Here is a 14,738-nt window from a genome sequence, read left to right on the forward strand (position 1 = left end):
CCTTTCGGAGTTTGGACGAGTTCTCAATATCAAAATGTCTACACCTTTTTTTGTTTTGCCTTTCTGTGGGGGCGAGAGCCACTAGAAATCATCTTTCGGAGTTTTGACGAGTTCTCCATAACAAATGTCTAATTGCCGCAAAGCCCTTTTAAACTAGGAAACAGAATTAATTCCCAACTTGACTTAAGTTTTTTTTTTTGATGGACCTATGTTGCCCGGCTAGCTTCGTAGTAGGACTTTGAGACTCTTATCTCAGGGGTGAGTCGTGCCCCACGTTGCTTGTCGTCGGAGGTCCCTGGCAGTGGCTTCCCACAGATGATTCGGTTTCCTGTTCGCTTCGTCGTCAGGTCTTCAAAGCGAAGCAGGTTTGTTACGGTCTGCTGTTATGGTCTACGGTTACGATTCACTTGGGAGCGTTTTCGTGCGAACACACCTAGTGACTAGTGATGGGACCAAAAAGTTGCGATGCAATAGTTTCGAAACAAGAAAAAGAAAGACCGGCGATTACTAGCGAAAAAAGCCACGAGTTTCCAGCCGTAGAACCGCAAAGAAGGAGTACAAAATTTTAGAAAAGAAAAGAAAAAAATAGCCACGAGTTTTCCGGCCGGGAAAAAACGCAAGAATTAGCTTTTTACTTGCGCAGTTAATCGGAAATTTTTATAAAACCAAAAAGCTTTATCGTAAAACTACTCCTATAAGGCGTTATACCAACGAGAAGATTTGTGATTTGCTTCAGCCTAAATTTTGGCGGCCCTGCGACCATACCCAAAGGATCGTATAACATCTAGGACACAACTTCAACACCAAAGGCGTTAAGCTCAGAGACTGCTTCATTAGCACTATTGCTTACCTCAACTGCACGTCCCCAACGATATTCAACTCATCGCAAAACACCCTCGCGTGCTGTGCACATTTTCAAGAGAGTATCGTGAAGAACCAAAGGACTGCAACGAGGAACCGCAGGCCGATTCCTTAACCCAACTACCAAAGAATAAACCGGGAAATGCCCAGAAACTAGGAAGAGTCGATAGCGCAAGGTACCGACACAGTCCATTCCGACAAGCCTCGTTTTTACTCGTCTATTTCGGGGTGGTAATAAACCTTACAACGATTGGGTGGTGGTGACACAATCTCCACGTATAGAATATCCAGTTGAAGTAGGTCGGCGTTTCACAGTCACACCTTGTGAGGAAAGTTCTAGTGATTCCGATTCGGATTCGGACGGCACTAAACTAAATGGTGATGAGAACCCTTGTTATCCGAAGATAAACCCCTTTCTCTACGTTTACGAAGTACACTACCACCTTCGGAAAAGCGTTCGACACCACCTCCGCCTCCAGGGCCAGCAGTACGCTGCCGCGTAATACAACTAACGCCAAAATTACCAAGTCATCCAGATCGTAAAGGTCAGCACGAAGTTTTATCGCCACCAGGTTCACTCGATTACCTCGGACCAGAGCGCAACAACCATCAACAGTACCAACACAGCGCGCCCAAGGCCGCGCGCCATAACCAACAACAGCGACAACTTCACCAGCAACAACAACATCAACAGTAACCACGTCGGCAGAGGCCCAGGGTACGTACTCTGGCGGCTATGTAAGTACCAGCAAAGTATAAACTTAAACATAATTAGTTAAAAGAAACTTCTAAGCAGTACTTAGAGAGTTTTATACAGCCCGGTTAAACCATTTAACAAGGGTCGATTTTTTTCGTCAAATTTTATTATTGAATACTTGAAATTGTTAGCTTTACAACAAAGGTCAACAATTTTTTATATCATTTTAATAATATATTGTGTTGCTTTAAAATGATTGAAGTTAGCTCTATAAATTTTATTTATAATAAGCCGTCTCTATCACGTGAAACGTTTTAGCGATCCATTTTTGGAGCTCAACCATAAATTGTTAGAAAAAATTTGCGACCGCAGCCTTTGGTCGATTATGCACGAATTGGCTAAAAGATTAAAACTTTTTTTTTCTTATATCATACAAATACAATATATATATATATATATATATATATATACATATGAATCATTATTGCTAGCAATATCGTTCGAACAACCAGAAGAAAATAGTATACGTGCATATAATACATAGCGCTATCACAATTTCATCTCTATTGCTTTTATAACAAATTTTCTTAGTACATATTACATATTATTATCATTATACTATGCCATTATACCAAATTGATATTTTGTTACACTCAAAAATAAGTTCTACTACAACAACATAATAATTTTGTAAGAGAGCCCCAATTATCGGAATTTGTATCCAAACTTTATAGCCCTAAAATATGTTTTGTGAATGAAAAAAAAGGGTATTCAACCAAATTCTTACTTTGTATGTATTATATTTACTATACATAAGTACATTTAATTACATTTTTTTTTTCACACATAAATATATGTATAAATATATGTATAACTTGAAATATTACGAGCAAAAGTAAGAGAAAAGAAAAGAACCCCCAACAGAACAAACTTAGCCAGACTTAAGTATTCATATTAGATTTCGTTTTCGATTTCGGCCCAATAAAGTGTGAATTGTTGGATCATTTTTATACTCAGTTGAGCAGAGCTCACAGAGTATATTAAGTTTGATTGGATAACGGTTGGTTGTACATATATAAAGGAATCGAGATAGATATAGACTTCCATATATCAAAATAATCAGGATCGAAAAAAAATTTGATTGAGCCATGTCCGTCCGTCCGTCCGCCCGTTAACACGATAACTTGAGTAAATTTTGAGGTATCTTGATGAAATTTGGTATGTAGGTTCCTGAGTACTCATCTCAGATCGCTATTTAAAATGAACGATATCGGACTATAACCACGCCCACTTTTTCGATATCGAAAATTTCGAAAAACCGAAAAAGTGCGATAATTCATTACAAAAGACAGATAAAGCGACGAAACTTGGTAGATGGGTTGACGTTATGACGCAGAATAGAAAATTAGTAAGATTTTGGACAATGGGCGTGGCACCGCCCACTTTTACAAGAAGGTAATTTAAAAGTTTTGCAAGCTGTAATTTGGCAGCCGTTGAAGATATCATGATGAAATTTGGCAGGAACGTTACTACTATTACTCTATATGTGCTAAATAAAAATTAGCAAAATTGAATGAAGAACACGCCCACTTTTTAAAAAAAAATTTTTTAAAATTCAAATTTTAACAAAAAATTTAATATCTTTACTGTATATAAGTAAATTAAGTCAAAATTCAACTCCAGTAATGATATGATGCAATAAAACACAAAAATAAAAGAAAATTTCAAAATGGGCGTGGCTCCGCCCATTTTCATTTAGTTTGTCTAGAATACTTTTATTGCCATAAGTCGAACAAAAATTTGCCAATCCTTCTCAAATTTGGTAGGAGCATAGATCCTATGACGGTAACTGTTCTCTGTGAAAATGGGCGAAATCGGTGGAAGCCACGCCCAGTTTTTATACACAGTCCACCGTCTGTCCTTCCGCTCGGCCGTTAACACAATAACTTGAGCAAAATCCGATATATCTTTACTAAACTTAGCCCACGTACTTACCTGAACTCACTTTTTCTTGGTATAAAAAATGGGCGAAATCTGACCATAACCACGCCCACTTTATCGATATCGAAAATTACGAAAAATGAAAAAAATGCCATAATTCTATACCAAATACGAAAAAAGGGATGAAACATGGTAACTGGATTGGTTTATTGACGCAAAATATAACTTTGGAAAAAACTTTGTAAAATGGGTGTGACACCTACCATATTAAGTAGAAGAAAATGAAAAAGTTCTACAAGGCGAAATCAACAGCCCTTGGAATCTTGGCAGGAATACTGTTAGTGGTATTGCATATGTAAATAAATTAGCAGTACCCGACAGATGATTTTCTGGATCACCTGGTCCACATTTTGGTCGATATCGCGAGAACGCCTTCACATATACATCTAAGGGCCACTCGCTTTTAAAACCCTCATTAATACCTTTAATTTGATACCCATATCGTACAAACATTCTAGAGTCACCCCTGGCCCACCCTAATGGCGATATCTCGAAAAGGCGTCCACCTGTAGACCTAATGCCCACTCCCTCTTAAAATGCTCAGTAACACCTTTCGTTTGATACCCATATCGTACAAACATTCTAGAGTCACCCTGGCCCACCCTAATGGCGATATCTCGAAAAGGCGTCCACCTATAGACCTAATGCCCACTCCCTCTTAAAATGCTCAGTAACACCTTTCGTTTGATACCCATATCGTACAAACATTCTAGAGTCACCCCTGGCCCACCCTAATGGCGATATCTCGAAAAGGCGTCCACCTATAGAACTAAGGATTACTCCCTTTTAAAATACTCATTACCACCTTTCATTTGATACCCATATCGTACAAACACATTCTAGAGTCACCCTGGCCCACCCTAATGGCGATATCTCGAAAAGGCGTCCACCTATAGACCTAATGCCCACTGCCTCTTAAAATGCTCAGTAACACCTTTCGTTTGATACCCATATCGTACAAACATCCTAGAGTCACCCTTGGTCCACCTTTATGGCGATATCTCGAAAAGGCGTCCACCTATAGAACTAAGGATTACTCCCTTTTAAAATACTCCTTACCACCTTTCATTTGATACCCATATCGTACAAACACATTATAGAGTCACCCCTGGCCCACCCTAATGGCGATATCTCGAAAAGGCGTCCACCTATAGACCTAATGCCCACTCCCTCTTAAAATGCTCAGTAACACCTTTCGTTTGATACCCATATCGTACAAACATTCTAGAGTCACCCCTGGCTCACCCTAATGGCGATATCTCGAAAAGGCGTCCACCTATAGACCTAATGCCCACTCCCTCTTAAAATGCTCAGTAACACCTTTCGTTTGATGCACATATCGTACAAACACATTCTAGAGTCACCCCTGGCCCACCCTAATGACGATATCTCGAAAAGGCGTCCACCTATAGACCTCATGCCCACTCCCTCTTAAAATGCTCAGTAACACCTTTCGTTTGATACCCATACCGTACAAACATTCTAGAGTCACCCCTGGCCCACCCTAATGGCGATATCTCGAAAAGGCGTCCACCTATAGACCTAATGCCCACTCCCTCTTAAAATGCTCAGTAACACCTTTCATTTGATTCCCATATCGTACAAACACATTCTAGAGACACCCCTGGTCCACCTTTATGGCGATATCTCGAAACGGCGTCCACCTATGGACCTAATGCCCACTCCCTCTTAAAATGCTCAGTAACACCTTTCGTTTGATGCACATATCGTACAAACACATTCTAGAGTCACCCCTGGCCCACCCTAATGACGATATCTCGAAAAGGCGTCCACCTATAGACCTCATGCCCACTCCCTCTTAAAATGCTCAGTAACACCTTTCGTTTGATACCCATACCGTACAAACATTCTAGAGTCACCCCTGGCCCACCCTAATGGGGACATCCCGAAAAGGCGTCCACCGATAGACCTAAGGCCCACTCCCTCTTAAAATGCTCAGTAACACCTTTCATTTGATACCCATATCGTACAAACAAATTCTAGAGTCAGCCCTGGTCCACCTTTATGGCGATATCCCTAAATGGCGTTCATCCATAGAACTATGGCCTACTCTCTCTTAAAATACTCTTTAATACCTTTCATTTGATACACATGTTATACAACCACATTCCAGGGTTACCCCAGATTGATTTTCCTTATTTTGTCTCCATAGCTCTCAACTGAGTATGTTATGTTCGGTTACACCCGAACTTAGCCTTCCTTACTTGTTTTTCTCTCACTTTATATACTGCACACACTTTCCCCCAGCGGGTTAGGGGGGGTCAGAATATACCCGCGGTAGGTATGCCTGTCGTAATAGGCGACTAAAATACCAGATTCAAGGGGCTGTGTAGCGTAACCCTGCAGGTTGCCAGCGCAACATATAGCTTCTCCAAACCCAATTGTCAACCTCACCTATGCGCGGCGAATCCTGTTTCACTAACAGACGAGGCTCTGGCGGCCCTAAGCTCCTTATGGAACTTTGGGTTGGGGAGGGAGGGGGATGGCCTGAAGGTTTAATGTGGCCACATAAATCGTTCCCGAGATGGTCGGGCCAGCACCTTAATGGTGCTGTGGTACCGGAGCGTACCGGATCTGTATCCGGCAAAGGACCATCACATCGATAACACTCCCCAAAGCCTTCGGGGAGCAACCTTATCGCTACAACAACAACAACAACATACATTTTCATAGTGTAAATAGCTATTCGTAGTTCAACATTTTTTTTCTCGTTCTGAATTTGTCTTGGGACGATGCTATAAGCAGCCTTGTTTTGGCTTTGGAGCCTATGCTGTAGCCCTGGTTAAGAAACCGGCACTATCGTATTTTTTTTTTGTAGCATACATACGTTAATAGAAATGAGTATTGAATACAAATTGTAAATAAAATGGGAATGCTGGTGTTCTGGCTCATTTAGAAGGCACGTAGGGTTACCAGGTAAGGGGCCACCGAAAGTACAGGTGCGTCGGTGGCTATGGTTTTTGAGGGTGGGCTCAGCACCGGGCGTCGCAACAACACCCGCGGCGCCCCCAAGATATATTCGGCCTATTTTCCTTTTCAGCTTATTTATTTCATTTTCAGGGTTTTTTTTTTTGTATTTTGATTTTATCAGTTAGTAACCGGTCATTTCCGGTTCGTTTAGCTTTGTCTTCTTTTGCGTTAGATTTTTTTTGAGTTTTTTTTTTGAATTTGAATTAAAATTTTTGAATGTTAACGGTCTGTCCGTGGCATCCGGTGCGACCGGATGTCGTTTTAATTTGAAGTTATAAGCGTTTTGAGTCAGTCTCTGCGCTTCTGTCGGGTTTTTTTTGAATTTGACAGTTAAGTTTTTGAATAGGCATGATAGGCACTTTTTTCTGTTTATGGCGAAGGAACAGTAAGGTTGGCAAGGACCCGCCCCAGCCGACAATGACTAGCCACTGTGCACCACCACATCATGCCGACCGCCTTCCTTACTGCTTCCAACGAAAATGCGATTCCATAACAAACACTAAGGGGTACTGTCATCTCTAAGCCGATACTGAGCAGTGACTTGTATGCACATAACCAAATTAATCATTATATCTACACATATGTCCATACAAGCAGCGGAGAGCAACGCACAAACACATGCATATATCTGAGATACTCCCAAAAGTAGGCAATAATTTGGCAAGTATCACTCACATATTCACGCGCATATGAGAAGCTATACACGTGCATCTGTAGTTATAATTTTATAGCTAGTAACTAAGTAAATTCTGGAAACGCCTAGAAGTATGAAACGAGAAAATCGAAGAGTATAAAAGAGCGCAATTTGAGCAATCAGCAATGAGTTTGATTTAAGCACGCTATCTGTCGAGAAGTAGTAGTATTGTGAAGTACTTGAATAAAGGCCATTTTGCATTATTGAATAGTCGAGTTATTTATTTAGCAGTTTAGTGATTCGAACGTTAATAGAAGGTTGCAAATAAGAGGAATTCCAGTAAATTCGTTACAATATATTGTCGGCAAAAAGCGCTCGCGCATTTTTTTTGCAGCCGATAGCACTTTATTGCTAAAGGCGATGGAAATTTTGTCATTGTGTTTGGACGGATTCAATAGGGACTTTTCGGTGGACCAAATCTTACCCACACAGGCAGAGAAGTTACAGCTACATGGATGCTCCTCCCATTTCGACGCTTGTGTTCCTTCTCAAGCAATCTGATGCGTTGGTTTTTATCCCTTATTTGGGGGTCGCCGGGATCGAGCTGTATTATTAGGTCACGTTCTCTAGCTAAAGTTGCGGCCTCCGCCGGGAAGTTGGGCCGAATTTCGGGAATTCTACCGGCGGGAATGAAACGAGCCGAGGCGGATTCAATGACCTTGCGGAAAGCACGCTCCCTTTGGCGGGCATCAGTTGGGATACGGAGGGCAGCAAAGCGGCTGTTTGTAAAGGATTTGTATTCACTTTCCTTTTTTAAAGTTTATGAAAGTGCGTTTTTCGGTGACGATGAAGTCGCCAGTACGCTCGAATGATATAAGTATTGGCAGGTGGTCGGATGCCAATGTCACCATCGGCTGCCAGTTGACGCAGTTTACGAGTCCTGCGCTCACGATTGATATATCTGGCGAACTGTGACAGCTTCCTACCATACGAGTGGGGGCGTCTCCGTTTATTGAGCAGAATGTCGTTTCTTCTATTTGATCCGCCAACATCTCACCTCTGCTGTCCGCCCGCAAGTTTGAATGCCATAGGCCGTGATGGGCATTGAAATCGCCTAAGATAATGCGATTGTCGCCAGTCCCTGAGTAAGCATTGGGGTGCCCAGTATATTTGGGTTTGCGACCTGGTGTGAACTCTACTTACGATTTGTAAAAATGCGTTTAAAGTGGATCTTGGAGGGCTTCCAATAAGCGCATCCGAATATGAAGCAAATAAATAAACTTTATGTTTAACAATTTATCTTTTTAGTTTTATTTGGTTTTTATAACTTTAATTGTCGAAACGTTGCACAAATATATTTTTTGTAAGTTCAACTTACTGATTTCGCTCCCAAATTATAATGGCCGAGCCACTCACGCGCCAGGTTACATTTGCCCGTGGCAAGACGGCGCAATGAAGCCCGTCGGGGGGTTTCTGTCGCGAAGACCAGAACATCTAGGAAAGTGGAACCGACCAAGGCAGGAGCTGCATTTGGCGGATGTCGCAAACATATATATTCTTTGCTAGCAGACAGTTCAAAAGGTGGAAGGGACTTGGAGTCTGTTTTCCTGACCTACACGATTGCTGCGGAAATCAGGGGGGAAGAAGACGGGTGCAGGGGCTGATATACGGCAATGCTGACCACTCTACTACAGGGAGTGGGAGCGGCCGTATGAGCTGGAGGCAACATAGGGCGCAAGCTGCTGGGGGAACTAGTAGTGCCTTGCTGAGCAGCAGAGCTGCTGGAATGTTGGGGGGGGGGGGGGGGGGGGGGGGGAGGCGCTAAGGCTCAGACTACGGGACGCCCTTAGGCGTGAACAGCAGGGAGCCACAAAAGATTTATAGAAATTACAGGGCGTCTGGTTTTAGGGTCTAGCCCAGAACAACCTGTCCGATGCAACCATCCCTTGCACGAGACACACTGAAAAGAGTATGACCGTCCTAAAATGATTCTTTTTCGGCAAACGCAGCAAAACCATTTCTCAGGTCCGGGGTAAGGAGACGGATCCGGATTAGTTTCGATACCTGCCCGGAGCAGGAGAGTATGGAGCAGTCCCGCTGCGAGGATTGCTGGACGGATGACAATTTGTGGAAAGGTCATAATTAATTAAATAGGGTTACACTGAAATGACAGTCCTTGGTCGGGAAAAATCCCGAGTCGCTCCGGTACATAGAACCAACTGCCTTGGGAAGCGACTCTAGAATGTGTTTGTACGATACGGGAACCAAATGAAAGGTGTTAATGAGTATTTTAAAAGGGATTTGGCCTTAGTTCTTTAGGTGGACGCCTTTTCAAATTATCTCCATAGAGGTGGACCAAGGGTGACTCAGGTTTTGTTTGTGCGATACGGGTATCATATGAAAGGTGTTAATGAGTATTTTAAAAGGAAGTGGCCTTAGTTCTATAGATGCACGCCTTTTCGAGATATCGGAATCAAATGAATTGTTTAATGAGTATTTTAAAAGGGAGTGTGCCTTAGTTCTATAGGTGGACGCGTTTTCGAGCTAACGCCATAAAAGTGGACCAGGGGTAACTCTAGAATGCGTTTGTACGATATGGGTATCAAATGAAAGGTGTTCATGATTATTTAAAAGGTAGTGAGCCTTAGTTCTATAGGTGCACGTTTTTTCGAGTTATCGCCATGAAGGTGGACCAGGGGTGACTCTATAATGTGTTTGTACGATATGGGTATCCAGTTAGAGTTATTAATGAAACTTTTAAAAAGGAGTGGCCCTTAGTTGTATATGTGAAGGCGTTTTCGAGATATCGACCAAAATGTGGACCAGGGTGACCCAGAACATCATCTGTCGGGCACCGCTAAATTATTTGTATATGTATTGCCACGAACAGTCAGTATTCCTGCCAAGATTCCTAGGGCTTTTGATTTTGCCCTGCGGAAGTTTTTCATTTTCTTCTACTTAATATGGTAGGTGTCACACACATTTTACAAAGTTTTTTCTAAAATTATATTCTGCGTCAATAAACTAATCCAATTACCATGTTTCATCCCTTTTTTCGTATTTGGTATAGAATTATAGCATTTTTTTCATTTTTCGAAATTTTCTATTTCGAAAAAGTGGGCCTGGTCATAGTCAGATTTCGGCAATTTTTTATACCAAGATAAAGTAAGTCCAGATAAGTACGTGAACTAAGTTTAGTAAAGATATATCGATTTTTGCTCAAGTTATCGTGTTAACGGCCGAGCGGAAGGACAGACGATCGACTGTGTATAAAAACTGGGCGCGGCTTGAACCGATTTCGCCCATTTTCACAGAAAACAGTTATCGTCATAGAATCTATGCCCCTATCAAATTTCACAAGGATTGGTCAATTTTTGTTCGACTTATGGCATTAAAAGTATTCTAAACAAATTGAATGAAAAAGGGCTGAGCCACGCCCATTTTCAAATTTTCTTTTATTTTTGTATTTTATTGCACCATATCATTACTGGAGTTGAATCTTGACATATATATACTGTAAAGATATTAAATTTTTTGTTAAAATTAGATTTTTTTTTAATAGTGGGCGTGTTCTTCATCCGATTTTGCTAATTTTCATTTAACACATATATAGTAATAGTAGTAACGTTCCGCCAAATTTCATCACAATATCTTCAACGACGGCCAAATTACAGCTTGCAAATCTTTTAAATTACCTTCTTTTAAAAGTGGGCCTTGCCACGTCCATTGTCCAAAATTTTACTAATTTTCTATTCTGCGTCATAAGGTCAACCCACCTACCAAGTTTCATAGCCTTATCCGTTTTTGGTAATGAATTATCGCATTTTTTCGAAATTTTCGATATTGAAAAAGTGGGCGTGGTTACAGTCCGATATCGTTCATTTTAAATAGCGATCTGAGATGAGTGCCCAGGAACCTACATACCAAATTTCATCAAGATACCTCAAAATTTACTCAAGTTATTGTGTTAACGGACAGACGGACGGACGGACGGACGGACAGACGGGCGGACGGACGGACATGGCTCAATCAAATTTTTTTCAATACTGATGGTTTTGATATATGGAAGTCTATATCTATCTCGATTCCTTTATACCTGTACAACCAACCGTTATCCAATCAAAGTTAATATACTCTGTGTGCAAAGCACGCTGAGTATAATAACTGCAGTATGTGTCCCACCTGGACAAAAAAAGGCGAAGTTGCTATCCTAAGATTTGCAACTCTTTCTTTCATTTCGTACTTGTTATACAATGTTAGAAGCTCATTTTAAATATATAAAACAATTTAGCTTTGACTTCTTTAAACTTGTTAAGGAATTATTCCAAAATGGAGTATGTCCTACCCGTGAAAAGTACGCAGAAACATTTGTTAGAAAAAAGCAGGCTCTGCTCGATCCAGTAGAATTTTAATCAGGGCCTTAGAAAGTTAAAAATTTTCGTGAATCAAATTTATTTAGCCCATGAACTGATTTCATTTCGTGAATGATGTTCTGAACTATTTGAATACTTTATTTACTATTAAAAAGTACAATAAATGTTTCTAATTCCAACATGTCCCACCCGTGACAAAGGCTCTCCCACTCGTGACACTTATATTATTGCATATAGCAATAAATTCATTATTTTTACGAAATTTAATTTTTCCTATTTTCTTTTATATAAAATACTTTAACAAAATAAGCCACTTTCATATTTACGCTGAGTTTTTATACTCAGCGCGATTAGCGCACAGATATTTAACTTTAATAAAGGAATCGAGATAGATGTAGACTTCACTACATCAAAATCATCAGTATCGAAAACAAAACGATTAAGCCATGTCCGTCGGATAACATGATAATTTCTTGAACAAATATTGAGATAGCTTCACCAAAGTCGGCATACGGGCTTCTCTGGACCCAGTATAGATTGATATTGAAAATGTGTAATATATATAGTATAGATAAGCTCCGGCCCGTGCGTTCTGACCTGGCCAGAAATATTCAGGGTGCATTTGAAAAATCAGCTCAGCGCTATAATCTGCGCAGCAGATTAAATAAGTTCAAAGTGGGTGACGAAATATATCGTCGTAATTTTGTTCAAAGCGACAGCTTGAAGAAATTCAATGCCAAACTCGCACCAGTTTTTATCAAATCTTCAGTACTCGCCATAAAAGGAAATAACATGTACAAACTGCGTGACATAATTAATGGCAAAGTAGGCTTGTATCACGCTTTTTCGAGATATCGCCATAAAGGTGGACCAGGGGTGACTCTAGACTGTGTTTGTACGATATGGGTATCAAATGAAAGGTGTTAGTGAGTATTTTAAAAGAGAGTGGGCCTTAGTTCTATAGGAGGACGCCTTTTCGAGATATCGACATAAAGGTGGACCAGGGGTGACTCTATAATGTGTTTGTACGATATGGGTATCAAATGAAAGGTGTTAATAATTATTCAAAAGGGAGTGGGCCTTAGTTCTATAGGTGGATGCCTTTTCGAGATATCGCCATAAGGCTGGAACAGGGGTGACTCTGTTGTTGTTGTTGTTGTTGTAGCAGTGCTTCGCCCCATCCAATAGGTTTGACCAATCACAAATTGTCATCAATGTCGTCTAATGGCAGTCCGCGGAAACTTGCTGTTTCAACAGGGGCGGACCATAATGAGAGAGGTGTTAGATCTATGAGTACTGGATTCACCGGGCAATTCCTGACATAGAGGTTCGACGCCTGTTTATGGAGTTCACCAAGAACGTGCTTATGTTTTTTGGCTTCATACGGCTGTGTTCTCAGGTGCCTTATTTCCTCATAGTGCTTACGGAAGTGACTGCTTAAGCCCCTGGACGGTGTTGGTTCATCAATTAGATGTCTGTTGGGATGCCCAGGTTTCAACAGAAACTGTTTGTTTAGCATTTCATTTCTTTTCCTTATTTGGAGTATTCTCGCCTCATTATATAGATGGTATTCTGGGACATAAGGAGACAACCCGTGACGGTTCTGAGGGCAGTATTTTGGCAGGCATGTAGCTTCTTCCAGTGGGTAATCTTTAGGCTTGGTGGCCGTATCGGGGACGCGTAGCATGCAATCGGCTGGCCAATTGCTTTGTATGTGGTAATGAGCGTTCCTCTATCTTTCCCCAAGTACTGCCAGCAAGAGATTTGAGGATTTTATTATGGCTCTGGATTTTCGGTGCAATTGCGGCTGCATGCTCACCAAAATGTAGATCCTGATCAAACGTCACACCCAAGATTTTGGGTTGTAAGACAGTCCGTAGCGTAGTGCCATCGACGTGGATGTTCAAAATGGTCGAAATTTGGGACGTCCATGTTGTAAATAAGGTCGCGGAAGATTTAGTCGGTGATAATGCCAGGTTTCGCGAGGCGAAAAAACTGGAGAGGTCAGGGAGGTAGCCGTTTATTCTGTTGCAGAGCTCATCGATCTGTGGTCCTGGGCCTGTGGCCATTATTGTGCTGTCATCGGCGTATGAAACGATAGTGACTCCTTCTGGTGGTGAACGTAGCTTAGATATGTAGAAATTAAACAAAAGTGGGGATAGGACACCAACCTGTGGCACCCCTTGTTTGACTCTCCTTGGTTTAGATGTTTCGTTTCGAAATTGCACCGATGCCTGCCGTCCACCCAGATAATTTGCGGTCCACCTTTTAAGACTTGGAGGAAGGGTAGACCCTTCCAGGTCTTGCAGTAACGTGTCACGGTTGACCATATCAAAAGCTAATAGATCTAGCGCAACGAGTACTGTTCTATGGTGAGGGTATTGATTTAAACCGCAATTTATCTGGGTGCTTATGGCATTTAGCGCAGTGGCAGTGCTGTGTAGTTTTCTAAAGCCATGCTGATGAGAGGCTAGTGGCACATTTGCCTTGAAATGGGGCAGTAAAATGGCTTCAAGCATCTTAGCTACTAGCGATAGGAGAGATATCGGGCGATATGACTCTCCTATGTTAGCTGGTTTCCCAGGCCTTAGTAGCGGGACCACCTTAGCCATTTTCCATTTTTCGGGAATGACAAAAGTGGAAGGAGACAGGTTGAAGACATGTGCTAAATATTTAAAACCCTCATTTCCTAGGCTTTTAAGCGTCGCCATGGCTATGCCGTCAGGTCCCACCGCTTTAGATGGTTTAGCTTGACCGATGGCATCCTCAACCTCTTTGGCGGTGATGGTAATTGGGGGCGCGGTGAATTTATGTTTGTGCTCGTGTCTGTTGGCCCTCCGTCTAGCTTTCTCAATCCTAGAATTCATTATATATTGTCGGCAAAAGGCGCTGGCGTATTTTTTCGCATTCAAAAGCACCTTATCGCCAAAGGCGATGGAAATTTTGTCTTTGTGCTTGGACGGATTCCATAGGGAATGTACGGTGGACCAAAGCTTACCCACACCGGCAGAGAGGTTACAGCTTCTTAGATGCTCCTCCCATTTCGCCCGCTTGTGTTCATCCACAAGCAGTTTGATGTCTTGGTTTATGCCCTTATTTGGGGGTCGCCGGGATCGATCGCTAAATTTGCGGCCTCCGCCGGAAAGTGGGGCCGAATTTCGGTATTCTTCCGGCGGGAATA

The sequence above is a fragment of the Eurosta solidaginis genome, chromosome X (assembly GCF_040869045.1).
Source record: "Eurosta solidaginis isolate ZX-2024a chromosome X, ASM4086904v1, whole genome shotgun sequence".
Lineage (NCBI taxonomy): Eukaryota > Metazoa > Arthropoda > Insecta > Diptera > Tephritidae > Eurosta > Eurosta solidaginis.